Source organism: Limulus polyphemus, unplaced genomic scaffold (assembly GCF_000517525.1).
Source record: "Limulus polyphemus unplaced genomic scaffold, Limulus_polyphemus-2.1.2 Scaffold264, whole genome shotgun sequence".
NCBI classification, from domain to species: Eukaryota; Metazoa; Arthropoda; class Merostomata; order Xiphosura; family Limulidae; genus Limulus; species Limulus polyphemus.
In genome coordinates, this window is record NW_013665874.1 from 523,917 (window position 1) to 531,375 (window position 7,459).

Here is a 7,459-nt window from a genome sequence, read left to right on the forward strand (position 1 = left end):
AAAAACACCTTAGGTGTGAAACAAGGTTCTGCCAAAATAGGATCAGAGTGCGTCTTAAAGGAATGAAATCAAAATTTTCGGCAAAACTGGTAGCTACACTTATAACATTGATAAGAATTTTACAGCAAATATTCATTCATTAGTTAGCTAGGCTGCATATTTTGTTTTACTCACCACCATGCCCCAAGTTGAACAAAATACGCTTGAATTATTGGACGATTTAGAATGTAAAAACAAGTATTTTTATATATTTTTTAATATATCGAAACCTCGTAATAAAATCTATAATATAAAATGTTGATAACATATTGACTTAGCGGAAAAAAAAAATAACTAGCCGTTAAAAACATTGCCGTTTTATCAATCTAGATCATGAAGTGTAAGCAATGATTTGTACAAATAGCCATATGTAAGTGCCTTTATTTAAATCACTTTATATTCGACTTCATAAGTAGCTTATCGCGTTAGTGGCATAACAATTATTCACCCAAAGTATATATGGTAAGTCTTGTTTGGACCTTTTCAGGATAACATTGTTGCTAAATTCATTCACTTTTATTAATAAACTTCATGTAATATCACAGAGATGTCGCTAGGCACTGGCACACAGTGTCCCGAATCCCTAGTTGGTGTCTTGAAAAATCAGAACAGAAAACCACGATCGATATCACACTGAAACGCCAAAAATTCCCGCGCCTAGTACGCTAGCGACACCTCTTCTGTACCAACTTATTCATAAACTTAGAGACACAAGCAGTTATTGTTTCTAAACTTTAACTTATCTTGTTCAGACCTCACCTTGAATTAACTATACGTTATTAAAACTGTTTATAAGCGTTGGTAATAAATTAGCAATACAAGAAGTGTGTAAAAAATATCAAAGGAAAAAGAATACATAAACTTGAGAGAGTGTTAATTAAAATAGCTAGCTTTGCAGATAATGACCCAAACTTTATGGAATATATAGATACCATAAAATAATAACTAAATGAAATATAAGAACAAAGATTAGAAAGCATAAGAATTATGGCAGGTGCAAAAAAGCTTGGCGAAGAAGAAAAATTTAATAGTAATTTTTACAAAACAATTTAAAGAGAGAAAAGAAAAGAACACAACTAAACAATTAATAAATTATAAAGGAAAACTAGTGACAAATAACTTAGGAATTATAGAAACAATTCTACAATATTATACAAACTTATATACACCTAAACCAGTCATAAAAAGATATGGCCAGGTATTACTAAACATTTACCAAAATTAGAAATAGATAGTAATTTAAATAAACCATTCACAAATGAAGAAATATATAATATTGTAAGTAGTTTATCCTTTAATAAAACACCAGGATTAGATGGATTACCAGTAGAATTTTATAAGAAATTTTGGCCAATCATAGGGAAGAATTTTCATTAAGTAAAGAAACTCTCTCTCCAACATTTAAAGAAGGAGTACGAACATTACAGTGTAAGAAGGACTATTCTGATTTAATAAAAGATTATAGACCTATTACATTTTGTAATGTTGATTACAAAATAAATAATAGAATAATTAAAGTGTGAGACAAGTTCATTACATCATCACAAACAGCAGGTATACCGGATAGAGATATTTTTTATAACATTAATATGTTAAGAGACATAATATTTCTTTCATATAAAGGAAGCTCTCCTGCCTGTGTAATACCACTGGATCAGGAAAAAGGTTTTGATAAAGTTGATCATGAATTTTTATTTTATGTCCTAAATAAATACTGATTTCTCGAGAATTTTATAAAGTGGATTAAAATAATTTACACCAACATAACATCTAAAGTAAATGTAAATGGATTTTTAACAGAAAAAATTTATGTAAGGCCAGGGGTGAAATAAGGCTGTCCTGTATTTCCCACTTTGTATGTCCTAATCTTAGAATGTTTTTTATCGAGTGTAAATGCTAGTTCTGACGTTAAAGGTTTTCGAATACGAAGAAACTAGTATCCAGCAAAAATGTATGGCACATACAGATGATGTAACCTTAACTCTCACTAGTGAAGAATCTATTATAGAAAGTATGAGATTATTAGAACAATACTGTCAAGCCAGTGTAGCAAAGATTAATAACAATAAGTCAAATACCTTTTGGTTAGGCAAGTGGAGAGAAAGAAAAGATACACCAGGAAATATAAATTGGACTACAAATCCCGTAAAAGATTTTAGGTATTTGGTTTAAATCATGTGATTTAACCAGATATAACTGGAAAATTAAAATTTTAGAAGTTACAAAAATAGCAAATAAATGAACAGAAATGGAAATATAATTATTGGCAAAATATCAAATAATATAACAAGTTGTTTATCCTAAATTAACTTATATTGGTCGAGTTTTACCTTCGAACAAAGAGGAAAATAAAAAAATAGAAAGTTTAGTCTTTAAGTTTAAGAATAATAAATCTGAACGATTGGCAAAATATATAATAAGTTTACCAAAATAATTAGGAGATCTTAGTCTTCCAAATTTTAAAAATCATTTAATAGACTTGACTACGAGTTTAACATGTAAAATATTATACTCAGAACATAATTGTGCTCTGTTTTATCAGTATACTCTAGGAGACAAAATAATTTTTTTAGTGAATCATACAAAAATCAAACCATAAAGTTATTTAATCCACCATTTTATTTACACTTCATTACGGAACCATTAGTTAAAAAAATGTAAATAAAATAATCAAAATTGTATAGAACGAAATTACAAGTTATTTGTGATATACTAACACCGAAAATACAAGAACAACATCATAAACCCTAAAGTTATTTAATCCACCTGTTTATTTACACTTCATTACGAAACCATTAGTTAAAAAATGTAAATAAAATAATCAAATAAAATTGTATACAATGAAATTACAAGATATTTATGATATACTAACACCAATAGTAACACCGACTATACAAGAACAACATCATCAGATGAACTAGATACAAACATGGAAAAATTTATCTAATAAACAATTAAAAAGTAAAATAAAAGATATAGACTTTAAGATAGCCCACAATGTATTAAATACTAGAGAAAGGTTAACAATGCATTACATACTAGAGAAAGGTTAACAATGTATTAAATATTAGAGAAAGATTAACAATGCATTAAATACTAGAGAAAGGTTAACAATGTATTAAATACTAGAGAAAGGTTAACAATGTATTAAATACTAGAGAAAGGTTACCAATGCATTAAATACTAGAGAAAGGTTAACAATGTACTAAATACTAGAGAAAGATTAACAATGCATTAAATACTAGAGAAAGGTTAACAATGTATTAAATACTAGAGAAAGGTTAACAATGTATTAAATACTAGAGAAAGGTTAACAATGTACTAAATACTAGAGAAAGGTTAACAATGTATTAAATACTAGAGAAAGATTAACAATGCATTAAATACTAGAGAAAGGTTAACAATGTATTAAATACTAGAGAAAGGTTAACAATGTATTAAATACTAGAGAAAGGTTAACAATGTATTAAATACTAGAGAAAGGTTACATCGATTCAAATTAACTAAGACAAATAAGTGTCCATATTGTCCGAACATAGAGACAGTAAAATATCTCTTATTTGACTGTCCAAATGTTCAAGTTTACTGGAGATAACTTTTAAGGTCAGACCTCTCAGTTACACAACTGTCTCATTCCATAATCCATTATATGTTCCTAAAGATATATCTTTTCTTTTATCTTCCTTGTGAGTGAATTAAAATATCAGATTTGGGCATCCAGATGTAGAGCAATGTATGGCAACTTAAGAGAAAGTGTACCAGTAGTAATGAGAAGGGTAAGATGAAACATAAGAATAAGAATGAGTTACGATCACAGACGGCTCACGGAGGTAGAACTTATTCAAAGATGGTTACCGGATGAATCATGTTTGTTCACCAATCTGCTGGATTTCAAGTTCTGATGGGTTCAATATGTCCAACAAACATCACGTTCTATTTCAAGTGGCTAGAGAGGAGGGAGAGCTGCGGAGGTGTTAACCTGATAGGATGTGATAATTATAATCTTGTTTCTATTCTGTGTAAGACTGCGAGAGGAAAGAACACTATGATAAGTATAAATTTTCTTATTCATCTGTTCGTTCTTCCTTTCATTCAGTACTATCAATTAAAGTTAAATTTAAATGTGCGTTAACTACTCTCCATATCTTTAAACAGCATTTGGTTAAATTTCAAGAAGTGTTTTATATGTTTAATCTAGTTTTACCTTACAGGTTTAATTCAAGAGAACTGTTAAGGGGCGAGAGATGTGAATTTTTACCTTTTCTTTATACCATTATTCAGTATTTAGTTATACCGGTGCATAAAGTAAAACTTTGTGGAAAAGTAATATTAAGGTACTTGTTATTATAGCTGAAAAGTTATAAAAGTAGAATTAAGTATCTGTTTTTGCCACAAAAACATGATCCCAAAATTCAGTAACTATCTGTTTTATTGAAACATTAACTCACATTTATAAGGATATGTTATTCTAAATAACAAGTTGCTATTTAATTTCATGTTAAACTGGTATAATGGTCTCTGTGTGTATGTATATATATATATATATATACACGCACGCACACACACACTTATATATATAAACAGTCCTTGCAATAGTATCCACCCCTAACAATAATGTCACATTTTGATGAAATACAAATAATGTAAACAATTTTTTTTAATGAACTTGTTTTTATTCAAAACTCTGATGATTAAACTTAACACTGTTATGTGTGAAGGAAGTCGAATGTCAGCTAAACCTGCAAATATATATATAAATTGAAATCTTCTAATTGCATAAGTATTCAGCCTCCTAAGTCAGTACTTGGTGGAAGCACCTCTGGTAGCAATTACTGCTGTGAGTCTTTTTGGATAGGTCTTTACCAGCTTTGAACAATGGGATGGTGTAATTTTTGCCCATTCTTCCTGGCAGAATTGCTCCAGTTCTGACAAGTTCGTTGGGGATCGTTGATGGACTGCAATCTTCAAGTCTCGTTATAAATTTTCTTTTGGATTCAAATCAGGACTTTCACTAGGCCGCTCTAGGACATCCACTTTCTTTTTAAATAATATTAGCAAAATGAGACATCAATGGTTGAAAGTACACGATATTAAAAAAATTAACAAGATTGTGTGTGTAACTAATAGTTATTTTAAAGTAAGAAATAACATTTACAAACAGAATATAGGTTTGTTTATTGGGTCATCCTTATGACCTTTGTTAGCGGACATTTTCATGTTTGAGTTGAAACTTGTGCGCTAAAACCATCGATGATAAATCTCGAGGTGTGTGTAAGGTATGTAGATGACACGTTTGTGGTGTGGCGGCATAGTAATGACACTTTGATTAAGTTCCAGCGGCATCTGAATTCGATCAGCCCTACTACACAATTCACTTTACAAGTTGAAGATGTGGGTTGTTTAAACTTTTTAGATGTTTCTGTAAAAAGAGAGAGGGGTTTTCTGTCTACTTCTGTATACAGGAAGCCATTCTCAGTTACCATGCCGCCGCATGTGAGATCATGTCATCCTTGGTCACAAAAAGTGTCCCCATTTTCGTCTTTTGTTTATAGGGCTATTAATGTTTCTTCATATGATGAGGAGTTAAAGTTAGAATTAACGTATTTAAAACAGGTAGCGATTGATATAGGGTACCAACCTAAAATCATAGATAGGATGTACAGTAAATATTGTAACAAACTTCAAATTTCTGGATGTATTAAATTGCAGATAACAAAAAGGGAAGTAGAGAATATGTTTGCCCCATGTTTCACCATGGTCAATAAAAATAGGTAATGTGTTTAGGCAAAATATGAATTGCCAAGTAACACTTACTCTGCAATTAAAATCAAGTCATATAATTAATGGTTTGAAAGATAAAATTGAATTAAGGGATAAATTTGGTATATATAAAATTTCATGTACTTCTGGTCTAAGTTATATTGGACAGACAAGTAGGAACTTATAATTTAGAAAAGAAGAACACCAAAATCCGATGAATCGGCTTTGGTGGAACATGTGGCGAATTCTACAAGTTATTGACTGGGATAATGTAAAAATACTTAAACAGGTAACGCAAAAAGATGAATTAAATACAAGAGAATCCTTAGAAATTGTTAAAAACAAAATGAATATAAATAGAGATTCAGGCCGAGGAGCCACAGAAGTAAACTTTTGGAAATCATTGCTGTAAATGGTGCTATTGTATAAACATGATAATTATACACGTACATAGGTTTATAAGAAACTTTATGTGTATTTTGTGGTTCATTGCCATGAAGATGGTTGAATTATTTCCACCAAAACATGTAGATTTTTAACGTTTTTTTTAACTTATATTTTTTAAACTTTACAAATAAATTATTGTGTGACTAAAAAAAACGTTGATGTTTCGTCGTTTTTTTATTTTTTTGCACAAGAACTGTCTGTTTTACTTATTCACTTTCTTCTTTTGAAACCACTACAGTGTGGCTTCGGCCTTGTGATTTGGGTTATTTTCCTGCTGAAATGTGAATTTTCGACCCAGTTTTATATTCTTTGCTGACTCAAGCAAGTTTTCCTCTAGTATTCGCCTATACTTTGCACCACCCATCTTCCCCCTCAATCCTGACAAGCTCACCAGTCTCTGCTGATGAGAAACATTCCCATTACATGGTGCTTCCACCACCATACATAGCCGTTGGAATGGTATTGGCTGAGTGATGTGCAGTGTTGAGCTCGCACTAGACGTAAAGCTAATGTAGACCAGAAAGATCAATTTTGTCTAGACTGACCACAAAACCTTCTTCTAAATGACTACAGTATCATTTACATGGTTTGTGGCAAACACCACACGAGATTTAAGATGATTCTTTTTCAGTAATGGCCAGCTTTGTGTATGGACCAGGATACTGTCGGTGTATGAACACTGACACTCATCTCAGACATGCAACTTTGCAAATCTTTCAAAATCACTGTTGGCTTCACAGTGACATCCATAACCAGTTTCCTGCTTGCCCAGCTGCTTAGTTTGGAAGAACGGTCCGATCTGGGTAGTGACTGGATGGCATAAAGCACATTCCACTTCTTAATGATGGATTTTACCGAACTCAAAAGGATAACCAGCGACTTTGAAATTTTCTTGTAACCTTCTCCTGATTTGTGCTTCTGTAATCTTTATCATTTTATCCCTGACTTGTTTGGAAAGCTCTTTGGTCTTCATGGTTGTGTTACGACAGCGGAAGTCACGCGACGCTGGAAGCATGCGCGCTGGAGTTTCTAGAAGGATCGTGACTTATCGGGCAACCTCACGAATGTCCCAGCATATGCTGGACGCCCTCATTTTTAGTATATAGGCCGGAGATAGATGGAAGAGAAATAATTGAGTCAAGAGAACAGTAGACACCGTAAGCAAAGAGTGAATCGCTGTGAATTATAGCGTGTGTTTATAAAAGTAGTTAAG